General features: G+C 44.3%; 1 protein-coding gene across 3 annotated transcripts in view; it reads left to right on the top strand.

The window, feature by feature from the left end:
* The window catches only part of LOC132829142 (transducin-like enhancer protein 4), a 165,475-nt gene that overhangs the window by 42,343 nt on the left and 102,585 nt on the right, over nt 1–20,547 (top strand). The gene's annotated exons all lie outside the window — the stretch shown is intronic.

Raw genomic sequence — 20,547 nt, 5'->3', positions numbered from 1 at the left:
GGTGGATGTTTACTAACCTCAATAGTTTTTAAAAGTTCTGAAGCAAACAAGCATTAAAAGGGAATGAGCAGCACTGTTATCCACCCACTTCCATTTCCACCCTGGACCGAATCAGCATAAGGATCCAGGATTGAATGCAAGAAGAATGAAATGTGGTCATCTTGTTTCAAAGGTGAATTCCTGTGAAAGAAAGGTGAGGCAGAATGCACTGGCACTGCATGCGGATTATGGTGCCCCAACGGTGCCTGTGCAGACAAATTCTGGAATAGTGACTTCGACTGGACGCTGTCACCTGGACCTGCTCAGTGGTTATCACTGGTGCCTTACAGTGTCAGGGGCCTGGGTTCGATTCCTGCCTCAGGCAACTGTCTGTGTAGCGTTTGCACTTTCTCCCCGTGTCTGTGTGGGTTTTCTCTGGTTTCCTCCCACAATTTGAAGATGTGCAGGTCAAGTGAATTGGCCATGTTAAATTGCTCATAGTGTAAGGGGCATTAGTCAGGGGTAAATATAGGGTCTGGGTGGGTTACTCTTCAGATGGTCAGTGTGGATTTGTTGGGCTGAAGGGCCGGTTTCCATACTGTAGGAATCTACAGTTAGCACTGCTGCCTCACAGCGCCTGAGACCCGGGTTCAATTCCCGACTCAGGCGACAGACTGTGTGGAGTTTGCACGTTCTCCCCGTGTCTGCGTGGGTTTCCTCCGGGTGCTCTGGTTTCCTCCCACAGTCCAAAGATGTGTGTGTCAGGTGAATTGGCCATGCTAAATTGCCCGTAGTGTTAGGTAAATGGGTAAATGTAGGGGTATGGGTGGGTTGCGCTTCGGCGGGTCGGTGTGGACTTGTTGGGCCGAAGGGCCTGTTTCCACACTGTAGATTAGATTACTTAATCTAAAACCTGCATGGGTGCCAGCAGCCATTTTGGCATTTGGTGTAACTACTTGGATCTCTTCCTTACAAGCATCCTATGCTTGAAGCTCGCAATGTCCCAAATTACAGTCTACTGTTTCCTGAATTATTATTACATTTAATTTCAGGAGATGAGTGTTTCAAAGCCAATTTCTTTGCTTTCGGCATCTTTCAGGGCTAGCCCACTTTACTAGTTTTTTGCTCACTTTCTTAAAATTATAGGCCCAGATTTTAAAAGGAGAGTGCGAGCAGTGGATTTTAAAGTGGGTGAAGACCCAGGTAGGGCCTGGTTTAAATGAAAAATTCCTTGAGGCCTGGGAATGAAAGTTTGATCTGATTTTAAGCTTATCATCAGGTTTTATTCACACAGCTGCTGGCTACCAGTGGAAGGAGAGGCTTGGAGGCAGTAGTATATTGTGGTGAATGGTTTTAACATAGCAGGAAGGTCAGGAATTAGGATGCTGAAAAGCCCCTGAGAGAATGCACACTTATTCCTCTGAAGGAGTTCCAAATGAAGCAAGTGTTGAACCTTGCCTTTTGCTGGGAAACATTGTACGGGAACCAGCTGATCTGAAGCTAATATTATGTTAGCGTTTGAGAGGACTTGCCTGTAAGATGTGAGATAATCTTTGAGAAAATGAGGTATTTTTAAACGGAGGGGATTGGGGCTGTACCACTGGAGTTGATAATTGAAACTGAGATCATAAGTACTTTTTGGGAATAGATTTACATGGGTGCTGGAAGGGATGAGGGAGCCGCACTTGTCCATCGCTTCAAGATTAACACTGGCATGAGGGAGAAGTTCTAACATGGTCTGGGATGAACTGTCTATTTTTCCTGCTCCAATTCAATTGATCAAATGAAATAGTGAAAGATCTTCCTTGTGGGAGAATGTCTATTTAAGGTAAGATCCGATTTAGCCTGTTAATAGCTTGAGTTCTCTGGGTATAAAGGTCCAGTCTGTGGTAGTGCAAGGAGGAATCATGTATCTGCTCCAAAAGGAACAGGCATCGAACCTCCTTCTGTTGGTCAGTATAGATCAGATTGGTACCATCTATCGGTTGAGCCATTCAGCCTCTAAGGGGTCAGAGTTGCTGTGCAAACACACACATTTTTACATGTGTGTTATGGTCTGGAGCTATGATGGGGATAATAGAGCCTCCAGTTTCTTACCATCAGATGGCTAAGCAAGAATTTCTGTATTGACGTACATTAAAAGGATTTAAAAGTCAATGCTCAACCTGTTTGCCTTGTTCTGAATGTCCTTGATCTTCCAACCTGAGAGTGGGACTTTGAACCTGGAGCTTTGGGCTTTGAGGCAGGGACACTATGCACTACACAACATGAATGAGGAACAAATGTAGGCCATTCAGCTATTCAGTAAGATCGTGGCTAATCTGAGTTTAATCTCCACTCTGTTCCTGCATATCACTGACAAATCTTTCACTCCTGACTTATGGCTACCATTCTGTTACTGTTCAGGACTAATGACTCTAAATCCAAATTTTTTAAATTAGCCAGAAAGCAGCATTTTTCTATGCAAATATTTGATGTATATTCTATCCTCTCTGCCTCTGAAAGCTATACCACTAAATTTGTGCCTTGAACTTTTGAGTTTTCCCATGCTTTCCTACAGAAGGAAGGTTTCGCAAAACCCCTGTAACCTCTTGTTTTCATATCTCATAGGCTTAAAACCAGGGCCATCTTGGAGGTAACAGAAGCATTTGCAGATTGTGGTTCTCATTTGAAGCTATTGGTTGTCCTTACTACTTTTTATCTTAACATTTGATGAGTTGGAACTAAGCTCTCTGGGTAGGCTTTCCTCAAGATTATTCCCTGGTCTGTATTGGGTTAGGATGTCCCTGCTAACTGTCTATCAAGGTGACATGTTGCTTGGCCCATCTGAAGAGATGTATCTACATCCCCGAAGAAAGGAGCGAGTGGTTCTATGTCAGCCATCACCTTCCACTCCATAAGGGCACATTATGTGATGGCTTCCAGTTGGCCAGGAATAGGTTGTTATTCAGAGCAGTTCAAGGGTTAACAGTTGCACTATATGACTAATAAATGGATAGACAGAGACAGTGATTCCATTCATTCAACACAGTGCACTGACTGAATTGTCATGCGCTTTAACAGAACCACAAAGAAAACATTCTGCCTACAATCTTGGCAGCTCTTTTGTTTTTCTCTTCACAACCCTTTCCCCACCTGTCCTATATGCTTGCCTTTGCCTAAGAGTCACATATAAGATAGCAGAGGGATCTAATAATATGTGGGGAGAGTGGTCATGCAGGAAAAGATGAAAATGTAATCCTGTACAGTCTTGGAAAAGGTAGACTGCTTTTGGATATCTTTTGGCAACAGATTCCCAGGTTATGTGAATCCAACATTTAACTATTCACATTTAAAAGGCAACGGGATGAATGTATGAAAAGGAAGGGTTTAGAGGGATATGGGCCAAGTGCTGGAAAATGGGACTAGATTACATTAAGATATCTGGTCGGCACGGACAAGTTGGACTGAAGGGTCTGTATCCATGCTGTACATCTCTGTGACATTAACGTTAAAGTCGTAACATCTGAAAATGCACCCTATAATTGAAAAGCTCTTTGAGAGAGAGAGAAAACCAGCACGATGGCCAAATGGTCATCAATGGATAGAATGGGCAGGGGAAAAGCTGTTCTCAGTGTTGGAAGAACTGACTATAAGAGAACACAAACCTGAGGTAATTGGCAAAAAAAGCAATAGACACATCATCTTCTTGTAGGGAATGGTCCAGACCTGGAAAGCGTTGTCTAGAAGTACAGTTGATGCATGTTCAATTGAGGCATTCAAGAGGGAATGGGATGATTATTTGAAAAAAAATGTACAGGGCTACAGGGAAAAGGTGGGGTAGTGGCATTGGAGGAATTGCTCTTTTAGAAGTGATGGGCTGAATGGCCTCATTCTGTGCAGTAACTGAGATTCTGAGATTCTGCGAGATGATACATTTTCAAAATGTCCCAAAGAACTCTGCAGCCAATGAAGTACTTTTGAAGTATGACCTTTTGCTTTTGATGTTGGTAACCCAACAGCCAATTTGCTTGCTGCAAACCCCACAAACAACAACGTGATAGTGATCAAATCATCCACTCCAACTACATCAGTGATTGATCAAATAGTCAAGATTGATCAATTCACCAGCGATGAATCGAACAAAGGTGAAATAGATTAGATCACTTACAGTGTGGAAACAGGCCCTTCGGCCCAACAAGTCCACACCGACCCGCCGAAGCGCAACCCACCCATACCCCTACATTTGCCCCTTACCTAACACTGCGGGCAATTTAGCATGGCCAATTTACCTGACCCGCACATCTTTGGACTGTGGGAGGAAACCGGAGCACCCGGAGGAAACCCGCACAGACACGGGGAGAACGTGCAAGCTCCACACAGTCAGTCACCTGAGTCGGGAATTGAACCCGGGTCTCTGGCGCTGTGAGGCGGCAGTGCTAACCACTGTGCCACCGTGCCGAAATACTTCGGAAGCTGAAACAAACACAGAAAATACTAGAGAAACTCAGCAAGTTTGGCAACATCTGTGGAGCGAACGACTCTTTTTCCAGAACTTCAGAAACATTAGTCCGTTTCTGCCTCCATTGAAATTGCTGGACCTGTTGAGTTTCTCCAGCAATGTTTGGATTTGTACCAGGGATAATTCCCCAGCCTTTTACAGAAAAAATCCATGGGATCTTTTATCTCCGTGTGAAATGGCATATAGTTCTCAGGCTTAGAATCACCTCCAAAGGATGACATTGTTGATGATCCTAATTTAGTACTGGATTCTTGGTGTTTCCATGGCTTTAGGGCGGTGGTGGTGATCCTGTACAGTTGGTTTGTGATGCCAGCGGAACGGGTTCAATTCCCACATCTGCTGAGATCAACACAAAGGTGCCCCCAGTGGCTTGGTGGTTAGCACCGCTACCTCACATCAGCAGGGACCAGAGTTTGACTCCACCCTAGGGCGACTGTCTGTGTGGAGTTTACACATTCTCCCCGTGTCTGCGTGGGTTTCCTCTGGGTGTTCCAGTTTCCTCCCACAGTAAGAAAGATGTGCAGGTCAGGTGGATTGGCTTCCTCCTACAGTAAAAAGATTATGTGGATTGGCCGTGTTAAATTGCCCATAGTGTCCAGAGATGTGTAGGATAGGTAGAGTAGCCGTGGGAAATGCAGGATTACAGGGGTAGGGGGGTATATTTGGGTGGGAGAGTTGCTGTGGACTCAGTGGCCTGCTTCCACACTCGAGGGATTCTATGATTCTCAATCTCATCTCTCACCTGAGGCAAGATGACCATCTGATTTAGCTCCCCATTAATTATCTCTCTGAGGAGTGAGCTGCCGTATGGTCCTCTGGGACCATGGTGACTTTTGCCATAGATTATGGATTTAGTTTCAGGAGTGACTCTTGATTCTGCGATGTTCTGAATGAGAGGGTAATATATGAGCACCAGCGTGACTTTGTTGAAACATTGCACTGCGTGGAGTATATGCCATTTGAAAATGCAACTGGACTTTTATTGCGGCAATTAATTTTTTAAATTAAAACAAAATTGCTTGTCTTGAACACAAGGGAAGCCTGTGTGCAATTAAAACTGTGGTTTGGAAAGAGGGAGTAATGCAGGCAGTAGTAACCTCAATGCAACAGTTTCCTCATTTTAACTTTCTGCGCAGCTCACTGAGCTAAATTTGAAAATTAATGGTGTGTGCTTATGTAACTTGCTGTGCACAATGAGGCAATGAAATCTGCAATTTTTTTCCTCAGAACGTTACTGGAAAGGTTAAGCTTACATTTTGCACTTTTGAATTGTTAATAAGGTTTCCTTATTTCAGGATGTTTGAGCTCCATTGTTTAGAATGTGACACCAGGCATTAGAGTTGGTTTGGACTTCCATGTGATGTCTGTACATGGATTCATGGGAGGGTTTATTTTAGCACAGTAACCTTTAATTCTTGCGTGTAAAAGCTGGCATTGTATTGACCTCTTCACTTGCAGGTAAATATAGGTGTCATAGAGTCAGACAACATGAATGGACCCTTGCCGAATATAATCCCAAACTAAACTAGTCCCACATGCCCTACTCCTGGCCCATATCCCTCCAAACCTTTCCTGTTCACATACTTGTCCAAATGTCTTTTAAACTTTGTAACTGTGCCCGCATTCACCACTTCCTCAGGTAGTTCATTCCACACACGTTAGCACCCTCTTGTGTAAAAACAAAAATTGTCCGTCATCTTGACTGACAGATTCCCCAGAACAGCACAGACTCTGAAAAGCGAGTGTCTGGACTGAAGCGTTTTTCCTTTTCTTTTAAAAGGCAAGGTTTTTCAAATCAGTCAAAGTTGCATCTACACTGCTTTGAATCAGTTATTTTTTTTCACCTCCCGCTAAGGTTTGTAATTAATATGCTCATTAATGGGGAGGACCACCAGGTCAGCTGTGGCCCACATGCAGCAAGTGGTAAAGTTGCTATACTTGAGGACAACAGAGGGATTGTTGCAAGTGGCCATTTGGCTCATCATGTCTGTACCGGCTCTCCAAATGAGCAATTTCCTGCTTCTTTCTGGTAACCTTGTATTCTGTTCCTTCTCTCAGATAACTATCTGATTTCGAGTGCTTCAGCTGAATCTTGCCTACACCCCCACATGACGTATGCCATCCGTGTACACCTTTAACCAGCTGCTGTGTGACAAAGCTTTGGTTTTCAATGATTGCTGTTGCCAATATCTTTAAATTTGTGCATTCTTTTCAATTAGTGAAGACGTATGTTTCTCCCTATCTGACTCATCCAGACTGGTGCCCAGTATGAGATGCGACACTCCTGGGGCTGCTGAGCTGAGGGAGTGACGCATTGTCAGATGTGCTTTTGCTATTGGATGAGATGTTAAACACCTCTCTGGGTATAAAGGATTCCAAAGCACTGTTTGAAGATGAGCAAGTTGGAATGGGGACTGGGATGGTGTAGGTCCATTTTTTGTGTGTTGAACAGTATTTATTCTTCTCCATTAATCAAAGTCTGATCATCATTAAACTGATCTGTGTGATCCTACACAATATGCTTGGTTAGCTTATCCCTTGGGATCATGGATGACTTGCGACCATTTTGGTTTGATAAATTCTGAAATGACTAAGTCTCATGCAGGATCTGCAGACCCATATGGAGCAGCCAGTGCTTAAAGGGTGGTGGATGGGTTGCTTAGAAGTTCTCTGAGTTTCCTGTTGTGTCTTGACTTCACCTCTGTGTGCTCCAGACAAAGTCTTTCAGTGTGATCACTGCCTTTCTGAATGAACCTTTTTCATTTTGGTCATCAGATTCCGTTGTCACACTTCCTTCCTAATACACTAAAGACTGTTGTGGTGCAGTGACCATGTCCCTACCTCTAGGTCAGAAGCTGTAACTTCAAGACCGACCTGCCCCATAGCCAATCTGAACAGGTAGTTTGAAAATGACTACCGTGACTGCACTTAATTGGCTGTAATCCATTTTGCAAAATGTGCTATACAGACTGGTGGCACATTGGTAAGCACTGCTGCCTTACAGTGCCAGGGGTCAGGGTTCAATTCCACCCTCGGGCGACTGGCTGTGTGGAATTTGCACGTTCTCCCTGTGTCTGCATGGCTTTCCCGAGAGTGCTGTGGTTTTCTCCCTCAGTCCAAAGATGTGCAGGATATGCGGATTGTGCAATGTAGCAAGGCCATAGTGTCCAGTGATGTGGCAGGCGAGGTGGATTAACCAAGGCAAATGCAGGGTAATATGGATAGGTTAGGGATTAGGTCTGGGTGGGAGGCTCTTTGGAGGGTCGGTGTGAGCTAGATGGGCTGAATGGCCTGCTTTCCACTCTGTGGGGGGTCTGAGTAAGTTGTTTTTTTCCTGACTGTTTGTTTCATATGTTTTATTGGCCTGCAGTTTGTCCACTTTGTTTTTTTTTCCCGCTGACTTGCTGGATTTCCATGTTTTCGGTGCCTTTATTTTACATAGTCCAGTGTTTCCACAAAAGAAAACCCATTGCCTCTTTCTTTCTTGTGATTTGTGCCAGTTTTCCCAGCTCCTGAATGGTCTCCAGGCACTGAGATTGTACACCAACCTTTTTTGCTGGAACTCTGAGAAATTGATCTTTCCCTCCTTTTTCCAACCAAGCTTCTCATTACAGCGTCCCTTCAATTGACAGTAGCAATTGATCGTGCTGCTCCTGAGTAAATCTACAGTCCTATTGATATTCTCCACATGATCTGTATTGGAAATTCACTTAAGAATGGATATTTAGAGCTGGCAACACCTAACACTGTAAATTGGCGGCTGTTCAGTTGTAAAGAATGCTGCAGCTGTCCAATTACGTGAATAATGGTATCTTTTGGGAATCTCAAAAGCTCTTTAGATTCATTTTTGTGCAGCCATAAAACATTGAAAGGGGGAGTGAATGCCACTGAGTTTTTCTATGTGATATTATGAGATGATGGGTTTTTTTTTGGCATATCAAATAATTCTATCATTTAATATGAACATTCCAGAGCTTATACATATGTTTTAGAGCAGCCATTTTTTCCATTCCCTGGTGTTTATCTTGTCATCCTGCACAGTACAAGGTAAGTGTTGGATGTAAAAGCTGCAGGGAACAGCAAGCTTAAGAAACACCATGTTGAAAGTTAGTGCAGGAGACTGAACATTCAGAGCTGGACAAAAGGTCACTTCAGAAAACTCTATCTGTTTATTTGTCCAGCCGACAAAGGAATAAGTGTATGTTGCCATGTTTGGGGCCAATTTGGCTCCATTTGTTTGGCTTACTTGTTTGCTGGAACAAGACCAGTCCGCTGTGATGTACTCCTAACTTCTGATTCAGCGAGTACAGTGCGCCTCTTTTTTTTTGTTATACGTTTTCGTTCTGCATTTAATTTTCTTGTGGAGCATTTTACAGATAATAACCTGTGCTTTTTACTGAGCTGAAAATATGTTGCTGGAAAAGCGCAGCAGGTCAGGCAGCATCCAAAGAGCAGGAGAATCGACGTTTTGGGCATAAACCCTTCTTCAGGCTTTTCCAGCAAAACATTTTTCAGCTCTGATCTCCAGCATCTGATTCTGAAGAAGGGCTTATGCCCGAAACGTCGATTCTCCTGCTCTTTGGATGCTGCCTGACCTGCTGTGCTTTTCCAGCAACACATTTTCAGCTCTGATCTCCAGCATCTGCAGTCCTCACTTTCTCCTGTGCTTTTTACTTCCAACAATAATACTGATCTTCAAAAGAATGCCCATTCCTGAGGGACATGGAATGGGTAAATAGACAGGGTCTTTTCCCTGGTGTACGGGAGTAAAACTTGAGGATGTAAGGTAAGAGGGGGAAAGAATTAAAAGGGACCTAAGGGGCAACTTTTTCATGTAGAGGATGGTGCGTGTATGGAAATGAGCTGCCAGAGGAAGTGGTGGAGGCTGGTACAATTACAACATTTAAAAGACATCTGGATAGGTACATGAATAGGAAGGGTTTAGAGGGATATGGGCCATGTGCTGGCAAATGGGACTCGATTTAGTTAGGGTAGTTGGTTGGCATGGACTGAAGGGTTTGTTTCTGTGCTGTATATCTCTATGACAAGTATTTTCTTATATACTTGGACTGTGAACTAAAAAATGAGAAAAGAATATTGCTTTTTTAAAGAAAAGCAAAACTTTGGAAGATGTTGCAGTTCTAAAAGTGTGTTACTAGAACTCCCAGAACCTATAATCTACAGTCTACTAGTTGGGAGTTCTGGGCTGGGGAGGGAAGAGGGGAAAGAGAATGCTGGATGCATCAGGACTGTGTTCAGGGTAGTTTTGCCCAGAGTTGGATCTTTTTGTTTTGCAATTGGCCAGTTGTTGTGGGATGTGGCTGGCATGTGAGCAGTAGAGCAGAAACATTTAAACTGCAAAGAAAAAGCACCTTTAATCTCTCACTCTGCTCAAACCTCCCCAAGCTCACCACCCATCCCACAATGTGAAATGTGGACAGAAAATCTGCTAGTAGCTGTTTGCACTCACTGTTTTCCTACAAACTGCTCTCTCTCTCTCTTTCTTTCTCTCTCGCTCTCTCGCTCTCTCTCTCTCTCACACTCTCTCTCTCTCGCTCTCTCTCTCTGCACATTACCTGTTGGGATGAAAATGAGGAAGAAATGGTTTCCGAGGATGCTGCTAGGGACAAGTTCCTAACTGGGAAGTGAAAGACCAGCATTGGTGGACAATCAACCTTTATCTCATCAGCAAGCAAGTGGAAGGAACCGAAAGAAGACAGCTCCTCATCGTGGTCTTGATTGGTGCTAGCAACCTGTTTCTCACTACTTCTTTTTTCCTTTTTATTTCCCAACCTTAATACAGGTCGTTCCGCTATAACGCTCATTTCCTCAGCATAAATTCACTGTAACACAATTGATGAACTAGGGATATTATTTGTAAAGTGCGAACTTTTAACGTAAGTATTGGCTGTAACGCGATTATGTCGCTAACACTTTAAGCGCTGCTTCAAAAGCGCAATTTTTCTATAACATGTTGTTGCACAAGAACGCAATCATCATGTTATAGACTTATACACTTAATGGTAAGGTCCTAGGGAGTGTTGCTGAACAAAGAGACCTTGGAGTGCAGGTTCATAGCTCCTTGAAAGTGGAGTCACAGGTAGATAGGATAGTGAAGAAGGCGTTTGGTATGCTTTCCTTTATTGGTCAGAGTATTGAGTGACAGGAGTTGAGAGGTCATGTTGCGGCTGTACAGGACATTGGTGAGGCAACTGTTGGAATATTACATGCAATTCTGGTCTCCTTCCTATTGGAAAGATGTCATGAAACTTGAAAGGGTTCAGAAAAGATTTACAAGGATGTTGCCAGGGTTGGAGGATTTGAGCTATAGAGAGAGGCTGAACAGGCTGGGGCTGTCTTCCTTAGAGCGTTGGAGGGTGAGGGGTGACCTTATAGAGGTTTACAAAATCATGAGGGGCATGGATAGGATAAATAGACAAAGTCTTTTCCCTGGTGTGGGAGAATCCAGAACTAGAGGGCATAGGTTTAAGGTGAGAGGGGAAAGATATAAAGAGACCTAAGGGGCAACTTTTCATGCATAGGGTGGTGTGTGTATGGGATGAGCTGACAGAGGAAGTGTTGGAGGCTGGTACAATTGCAGCATTTAAATGGCATCTGCATGGGTATATGAATAGGAAGAGTTTGGAGGGATTTGGGCCAAGTGCGGGAAAATGGGACTAGATTGGGTTGGGATATCTGGTCGGCATGGACGGGTTGGACCGAAGGGTCTGTTTCCATGCTGTGACTCTATGACTCAATGTGGAGGTGCCGGTGTGGACTGGGGTAGACAAAGTCAGAAGTCACACGACACCGGGTTATAGTCCAACAGGTTTATTTAAAATCACAAGTTTTTGGAGCGCTGATGAGCAGTGTCACCTGATGAAGGAGCAGCGCTCTGAGAGTTAGTGATTTTAGATAAACCTGTTGGACCATAACCTGGTGTCGTGTGACTTCTGACTTTGTCCAACTAACAGCACAGGGTAAAGTATCGAGAGTTTGAATAGGCTAGGGCTGTTTTCCCTGGAGTGTTGGAGGCTGAGGGGTGACCTTATGGAGGTTTATAAAATCATGAGGGGCATGAATGGGATAAATAGACAAAGTCTTTTCCCTGGGGTTGGGGAGTCCAGAACGAGAGGGTATAGATTTAGGACGAGAGGAGAAAGATATAAAAGAGACCTAAAGGGCAACTTTTCACGCTGAGAGTGGTACGTATATGGAATGAGCTGCCAGAGGAAGTGGTGGAAGCTATATGAATAGGAAGGATTTGGAGGGTTATGGGCTGGGTGCTGGCAGGTGGGACTAGATTGGGTTGGGATATCAGGTCAGCATGGACGAGTTGGACTGAAGGGTCTGTTTCCATACTGTACATCTCTATGACTCTAAGAACTCACTGTGTTCTTGTCTTGTTTCAGATATGTGTTGCATGTGTATGGGAGTTTTAAAAGAAGGGGTAGAGTTAAAGTTATTAATAAGCTTGCAATTTGGTGCATTGTTTGCCCAGTTTGATTAACTAGAAAATAATTATTTATTTTAATAAGAAAGCTAGTATGCTTATACTTTTGACTTGAATAAGATGATTTGGTAAAATCGGGTGGTTTGATGATTTAATCAATTTGTGACAACTTGTGAATAGTGGAGCTTTCATTCCAGTGTATTACCGAGGGAGTCATGGCAGTGGTCCCATGGGTTCTGAGTAGGAAGTTGTCCCTGGAATAGTGTAAGGTATCGATGAGGGTAAATGATGTCATCATCACTTGTGCCCTGGCATGAGAGAAAGCTGGTGAGCCATTGTCGGAAGTGAGCAATTTCAATGCGCAAAAGTCATTTGATCAAGGATTTAATCATGAGACCTAATGAGTGATGAAAGCCACTGTGCACTGGATTTCACTTTTAGCAGTAATTAGGGGTCTCTGGTGTTATGCAATGCACAGTCTGTGAATTGTACCTTCACCCCTGAAGCTCTAGCTTTGCTGTTTTATTACCCTGTTGTATTTGCCTTTTTTTGTAATTGTTCGAATCACTGAGATGCAGCTTGATGTTCACAGTCTGAATAGTCAGTTGACATCAATTTCTATTAGTTGCTAATCCCCATATATTTCACATTTTGTACTCTTTATTTGTACTGTGCTCCGTGTAACAGGTGGTGTGAAATGTGGAAAGCTATTTCTTTTTAGCAATCCTACAATTCAGTTGGAATTTGAGGCTCATTTTTGTGCACTGCACTTTGAATTCAGATTATTTTAGTGTTGATGCCAAAGGGTATTGGATAGGTGTCTTCCTTACTTAGGTGAAAAAGTCAGTTGAGATTACTAGGTATTTTAGTACCATTTGGACTAGCCATGACATTAAACACTCCGCATCCAAACCCTTTAACATCTGTCAGCTCAAGAATTTCTATTGCACTGCGGGAAGACTGTAGAAAAAAAGTCAGAAAAAAAAAAGAAAATATCAGACCTAATTGGATCTGAAAGAGAAAAGGCAAGTTCATATTTGAAGAAGTAGTTTGGGAACATTTTTATTTAAAAAAAAACACATCCAAGCAAACTAAAAGGCAAACAAGAACGTACAAGCCTAGAACTGGTCTCTTTCCAATAAGAGGCAGGAAGTAGGTGTAATAATCTCGAAAACATGTCTTGTTTGTTGGCAAAGATGGCAACAGGCCATTCAAAGTAAATCAAATTTCTTCCTTAAAGGGAGGAAAGAAAAAATTCACGTTTGATTGGCATTTGTTGACATTTTATTTTTTGCCTCTCTACCTCTCCAAAAACCCCTTTCGATGGTGGTAAATGTGAAGGCCGTGCACGGTCAGGACTAGGCCTGACTCACTTATCGACAGTTGAATAACCCAGCAACATTCACTTTGTGCGTAAAGAATCCCCACTTGGGTGACTCACAAGAAGACAGCCGGTGTACATAAAGACAAAGCTCCAGCATTGGAGCTTGTGGGAAAGGCAAAGTTCCTGGTTCAAAGGGAGAAGCCCGTGACTACCTATTTGCGTAATTGGCCTAACAGTGTAATGGCAGACCAAAGTTAAGAACTCTTGCTATCTTGGATACTGATATAACTCCAGAGCCTGGTATCTGTCACCCTTTATTTACATGTGGAGAATCCTTGACCCTGATCCAGTTCCCTCAGAGCCAGCTCTCTGAGTGAACAGGATGTCTGACACTCATTTTTATTTTTAAAAAAATTTTATTAACCAGTACAAATTACAAACAAACAGCCAATGTGAACAGCCATATACAAGAACCAGCAATTTACAGAGGAAAGGGGCAGCAAAACCAGTCCCCAAATCCCACTGTACAACCAGGTAGCAGGGAAATGCAGTAACCTCGAGTCCCAGCTTATATCAAACACTGGACGCAATCACATACAGACAGTTCAATAAACCGAGTAATGAAACAGTGCAACGCTCATGGTTTTTTTCCTTTATTTTCCCCCACACTACCGCCTAACCGTGGTAGTGTTCATTTTTCCCTAAACTGAACTAGTCCTGTCTGCCTGTGTGGCCCTATAAACATTTCCTATTCCATGTACCTGTCAAAATGTTTTTTTAAATATTGTAATTGTAGTCTGCTCTACTACTTCCTCTGGCAGGTCATTCCATGCACACATTACCTTCTCTGAAAATGTCATCCCTCAGGTCCCTTTTAAATCTTTCCTCTCTCATCTTTAAACCTATGCTCTCTAGTTTTGGACTCCTCACCCTGGGGAAAAGACCTTAGCTATGCACCTTATCTATGCCCCTCATGATTTTATGAACAGAACACACTGACTTCACCTTCACCTCCAGGTTCCTTTCCTACTCCTGCATCGTTCTGACACGGCCGTTTGTCACTGATCACAAACCATCTTAGAATTCCCTACCTGAATGCATTCTGGAAGGGCATTGATTACATGATACCTCCAGTCTTTCAAGGACTGAATCCACAACACTTACTATGGTCCACACCTCAGACTGCAGAGACACAGAACCCCTGACCCCTGACCACCCTGTGTGAAGGATCAGTGAGAAGAGGGTGACATTTAACCTGGTGGAGCAGCAAAGGTCATTGATCTTCCTGCACTGCTGGGCATTCCTCTACACTGATCCAGTGTTCAGCACTGATCAGGCTGGCAAGGTTAGGTGTTGTTGTGCCTTCCTCTGGCAGTGCTGGGGAAGTGGATATCCTCCCTCTGTTGTGCCCCATCCACCAGGACCTCAAGGTCGCTGTCCGTGAAGTGCTGATTTCTTTTTGTTTGATTCCATGCCAAATGTGTGAAAGTGGGCAGTCAGGGACTGACCGTGCTTGTCCGGATGCATGATGGCCTTTAAGTATGGTGCCTGTGCAAGGGATCCCAGGATATCTCCGCAGTGATGGGTACTTCTGCCTACAGAGAGAATTGGGCTAGTGTCAGACAAGAGGAGCATATTACCTAGTTAATGAGGCAAGTTTGGAATGAACCAAGAACAGTATAGCATAGGAACATGCCCTTTAACCGACCAGACTGTCATGAGATGCCTTTCTAAACTAAAACCATTTTGCTTCTACACTGTCAGTATTCATTAGTTCCCTGCCTATTCATTTATATATCTGAGTTTCGGAACCATGAGATCATACTGCAGCTGTATGAAACTCTGGTGCGGCCACATTTCTGGTCACCACATTATAGGAAGGATGTGAATGCTTTGGAGTGTTCAGAGGAGATTTACTCAGATGTTATCTGGTATGGATGGGAGGTCTTACGAGGCAAGGCTGAGGGATTTGAGGCTGTTTTTGTTAGAGGGAAGAAGATTGAGAGGTGACTTAATTGAGATGTATAAGATAAACAGAGGGTTATATAAAGAGGACAATGAGAGCCTTTTTCCTCGAATGGTGAGGGCGAGCACGATGATAACAATCTCGACTCTGAAACAAAGAAATTAGGAGGGGTAGCCATAAAATTGAAGGATGGGTGTGAACTGGAAAAAATGACCAAGAAGCTGAATGGTGATCCAGTTTGTGGAATGGAAGTGTAAACATAATGTAAAAGGTATGCTTAATGCAACAATTCTCTTTTCATGTTAAACACCTCAGGAACGTAATTAAGCAGAATAAATAAGGAGATGATCCTAAACCTCCTGGGAACTGTAAAGTGCTGCTAAACCTGGAGCAAATGTGCATTTGGCTAAAACTTTGTCCTCCCTTTTCTTTCTTGGTTAGAAAGTTCGCAATGAGCTCCATGACCCTTTGTCTATCACAGATTGAACCCTGAGGAAAATGTTAACTGTCGTATCACTGATACTAAATTGTGGTGCGGGGGTGGGCCTAGCACAACAGGATTCATATAGAGCGGGAAAATCGCGTTTCGGGCAAAAGCCCTTCATCAGGAATAAGGGCAAGGTGCCTGTAGAGTGGAGAGATAAATGAGAGGGGGATGAAGGTGGGGCGAAAGTAGCAAAGAGTACAGTGAGTGAATGGGGATGGGGATGAACGTGGTTTACCTACACATCCACCAATATCATTTATTGTATCAGTTGCTCCCGATGCGGTCTCCTCTACATTGGGGAGACTGGACGCCTCCTAGCAGAGCACTTTAGGGAACATCTCTGGGACACCCGCACCAATCAACCACACCGCCCTGTGGCCCAACATTTCAACTTCCCCTCCCACTCTGCCGAGGACATGAAGGTCCTGGGCCTCCTCCACTATCGCTCCCTGGAGGAAGAACGTCTCAACGTCTGCCTTGGAACACTGCAACCCCATGGCATCAATGTGGACTTCACCAGTTTCCTCATTTCCCCTTCCCCCACCTCACCCCAGATCCAGCCTTCCAGCTCAGCACCGTCCCCATGACCTGTCCTACCTGCCTATCTTCCTTTTCACCAATCCACTTCACCCTCCTCTCTGCCCTGTCCCCTTCATCCCCACCCCCATTCACCCATTGTACTCTTTGCTACCTACCCCCACCCTCCTCTCTGACCTATCACCTCCATCCCCATCCCCAATCACCTATTGTACTCTTTGCTACCTTCTCCCCACCCCCATCCCCCTCTCATTTATCTCTCCACTCTGCAGGCACCCTGCCTCTATTCCTGATGAAGGGCTTTTGCTCGAAACATCAGTTTTCCTGCTCCTTGGATGCTGCCTGACCTACTGTGCTTTTCCAGCACCACTCTAATCCAGCCTGTTCCAAACACTCCCCGCACTCTCTGTGAAAGAAATAGCCCCTCTGGACCCTTATGTATCTTCACCCTCTCACTTCAAATCTGTGCCCTCCAGTTTTAGGCTCCCCTACCCTGGGGAAACGCTGTTAGCTATCTACCTTCAAATAAACCTGTTGTTCTATAACCTGGTGTTGTGTGATTTTTAACTTTGTCCATCCTAGTCCAACACCAGCACCTCTATATCATGGCGACCTTATCTATGCCTTTCATGATTTTATAGACCTCCTATAAGGCCAACCTCTCAGCCTCCTACACTCCAGGGAAGAAAGTCCCAGCCTATCCAACCTCTCCTTTATAACTCAAAACTTTCCAGTCCAGGCAGCATCCAAGTAAATTTTTGCTGCACTCTATTCTACTTTAATAATATACTTTCTATAGTGCAACCAGAACTGCCACACTTTACCAACATCTGTACAGCTGCACAAGACATCCCGATCCCTGTATGCAATTTTGTCACTAAGATGGTTAGTATTACTGGTAATTACCATAACCAGTAATGAATATAAACTGGGGACTTCATGTAGTCTGTAAAACGAAAAGAGATCAGAGTACAGAACAGTCCCTATTGTTTCATGGGAAAGTAGGAAAATAAGAAATGGGGTGGACCAGTCAGTCCTTTTGACCCTACGCCACCATTTAATATGATCATGGCTGATTGAGCACTTCAATGCAGTTTGCTCACATTATCTTTCATAATCATTGGTAATTAGAAATGCATCAATCTCAACTTTAAATGCACTCACACTGAACTTGTACCTCCCTGATGTGGAGAAATGCAAAGATTCACAACCTTCTGATTGAAAAGGAAATAGTTCTCTGAATGTCAAGCCTAAAAAGCACTCCACTCAATTTGAGGTTGTGAGCATCCACCCACCATTCTAACCTGCCCAATCAGGGAAACCAGCTTACCTGCATCTACCAAACCAAACCCTTTGAAGTATTTTGTAGGTTTCAATGAGATCACATCTCATTGTTTAAAACTATAGAGGATATAGCCCTGCCGTCCCAGCAACCAGTCTGCTGGACTTTTGTGTACTCCCTCAGTGTCAGCCATATTGGTCCTGAGGTGGGGAGCCTGAAACTGCTGTCCGCACCCGAGGGGCAGTCTCACCGAGCTTCTATACATATAATTGTGAGGTAAAAGCACACGAGCCCCATGATTTGTGAAATTGTGCTTCTTTTCACTTTCCTCTTTGTGGCTGAAATCTGGTGTTCCTGGAGTTGGCAAGCTTGAGGAGAGAAACGGCACTTAATTTGGCAGGGTGGTGGCATATCCAAACCCCGCTGCATCCTCACCTCTGCTGGAATCCAGTCTGGGGCAGGAGGGCTCGTTAGACCAGAAAGAACAAGCAGCTGAAATCGTCCATTCAGCCCTTCCAGCCGAACCCAACATTCAGTGGAATCCTGGCTGACTTGCCTAAGGCCTCAGGTCCTCCTTTGTGCCAACTCCGAACAGCCCTCCACTCTCTGAGTATTTCGATCAACCATCTACCTCCTCTTTAAATGCGTACAGTGATGTAGCCTTCTTGAGTCTGGCTGGTTTGACAATTTCACCAACTCCCTGCCTTTGGGAGGAGAAATTTCTTTGCATCTCAGAGAGTCCCTTTATTCTGGAACAACGCTCCTTTGTTCAAAGTTAAAAATCACACAACACCAGCTTATAGTCCAACAGGTTTATTTGGAAGCGCTAGCTTTCGGAGCGTTCACAACCACCTAAAGAAGGAACAATGCTTCGAAAGCTAGTGCTTCCAAATACTCCTGGTATGTGATTTTTAATCATGACTCCTTAGTTTGAGATTCCCTCACTAGTGAAAGCATCTTCTGACCATCTACTCTGTCAAGCCCACTCAGAATCTTGTCTGTTTCCATAAGATCAGACTTCATTCTTCTAAACTCTAATGAATCAAGGCCTAACTTGTTTAGCTGTCCTTGCCCCTTCATTCAGAAATCAGCTCAGTGAGGCTGTTTTGAACTGCCTCCAACACCAGCATATTGTTTTTAAACAATCGACTGTGATCCCTATGGTTGATCTTTTTGCCATCTGCCAACTGATGCCCTTAAGTGGCTAATTCAGGAACATTGTTAAAGGTGCCGTCCCACTGGCAATGGATTAACACAGCAGTGCGGGTGTGTCACTGTGTGATGTGGCCAACAGGCTAACCTGAGCACAGGCAGCTTGTGGACTGTGGATTGAGGTCTCCCCCCTCAATCAAAGGTAGTCTAGGCTTGATTATAGAACAGGATGTAGGGATGGTAGGGATCTGCTGACATCTGCCCCCTTTCTTCTGGCAGTCTCCATTCCACCAATCCCAGGCATTAATGGATCCTCTTTGATCTTGAGTCCTCTTCCAGTAAGAACCACAGCCTTCTCTGTGGCACTGTCGAGTGCATGCAGGCCATCATCTGGTGGGCAGCTCTCACCAGCCTGGACTTTGGTCACTGAGGGATGTCTTAAATCCAGGCAGAAGGTGGCCTTGCCAGTACCTGATTTGGCATTCCGTATTGGCAGGCATTCACTGGAATGGGTGGAGGGGAGGGGTTCAGGTCTTATTTACGGCTGTCTGACTGGCTACTGTTTCTCAGCAGAATTCCGCCCGTTGTAATTTGGTTCCCATCAATTAGAACTCCTAGCACTGTTTTTGTTCTGACTCGAAACGGTTGGAGTTTCATTGAGTGTGTTTCTTTCTGCTGCACTGATGCTTTGGGCATCTGACTGCAGTGCCACAGTGAAATGTGACACCCTGGGAGTATTTTCACTCAACAATCAGTCCCTAACTCTTCACGAAGAATGGAACAGCATTGAACCTCTCCCAGCACCCTGCCCCTCACTGGCCCTTGTGTCATTACCAACACACATTGCACCTGAACTGCTACAGGCAGCTGGAATTGATCATCGATTGTAGGGAGACAGCACTCGATCTTTCCATCTGGGAGACTAAAGACCTCCCTGTCTGGATCTCCCCAAACCCATTGGAGACCTAATTATAATTTTTAGCCACCTACGCATTCTGCATATATATCTGCTGACCTATGGTCATGTGTTCATCGTTTGAGGGTTATACTTTGTCCTGTTGCAGGGTGAGCTCATTCTACAGTCTCTACCCCTGTAATATCTTTGAACTAAGCTGAGCCAGGTGTGGCAGAATGTTGCTTACCTGATTCCGGCGGCCTGTATAAGAAAGAAAGAGCTGAGGTGTATCTTATTTTTTTACCCGCTTCTGGGCCACAGGTTTTCAGACTATATACTGCTGACATAGGATTTGGTTTTGGAGATTCAGTGTGTTTTGCACAGAGCACCCCTGGAGTTGGAGTTTGCATCTCAAGGTGTACTGGAGTGTATTTAGATTACTTTTAGATTAGATTACTTACAGTGTGGAAACAGGCCCTTCGGCCCAACAAGTCCACACCGACCCGCCGAAGCGCAACCCACCCGTACCCCTACATTTACCCCCCTTACCTGACACTACGGGCAATTTAGCATGGCCAATTCACCTGACCCGCACATCTTTGGACTGTGGGAGGAAACCAGAGCACCCGGAGGAAACCCACGCAGACACGGGGAGAACGTGCAAACTCCACACAGTCAGTCGCCTGAGTCGGGAATTGAACCCGTGCCGCCCAAGAGCAGTTCCAAGAGCAGTTATGTTGATTTAAAGGCTTTTTTTTTAATGGGATGCCCACATGTTTACCGAAACAGACACATGAAAGAGCAAATGCATTCTCTTTTAAACAAAAAAGGCGCTGGTCTTGTAATTGGGTGGCCCAGACCTAATTGCATCCTTTTTGTTTTAAACAAGGAGAAGATACTCTTCTGTTCACTTCTCCCCTGTCACATCACTCTTTGTCTTGCAGTTCCATAGATCATTTAACATAGAAATG

The sequence above is a fragment of the Hemiscyllium ocellatum genome, chromosome 28 (assembly GCF_020745735.1).
Source record: "Hemiscyllium ocellatum isolate sHemOce1 chromosome 28, sHemOce1.pat.X.cur, whole genome shotgun sequence".
Taxonomy (NCBI): Eukaryota; Metazoa; Chordata; class Chondrichthyes; order Orectolobiformes; family Hemiscylliidae; genus Hemiscyllium; species Hemiscyllium ocellatum.
This window is presented reverse-complemented; position numbering and strand designations above follow the sequence as displayed.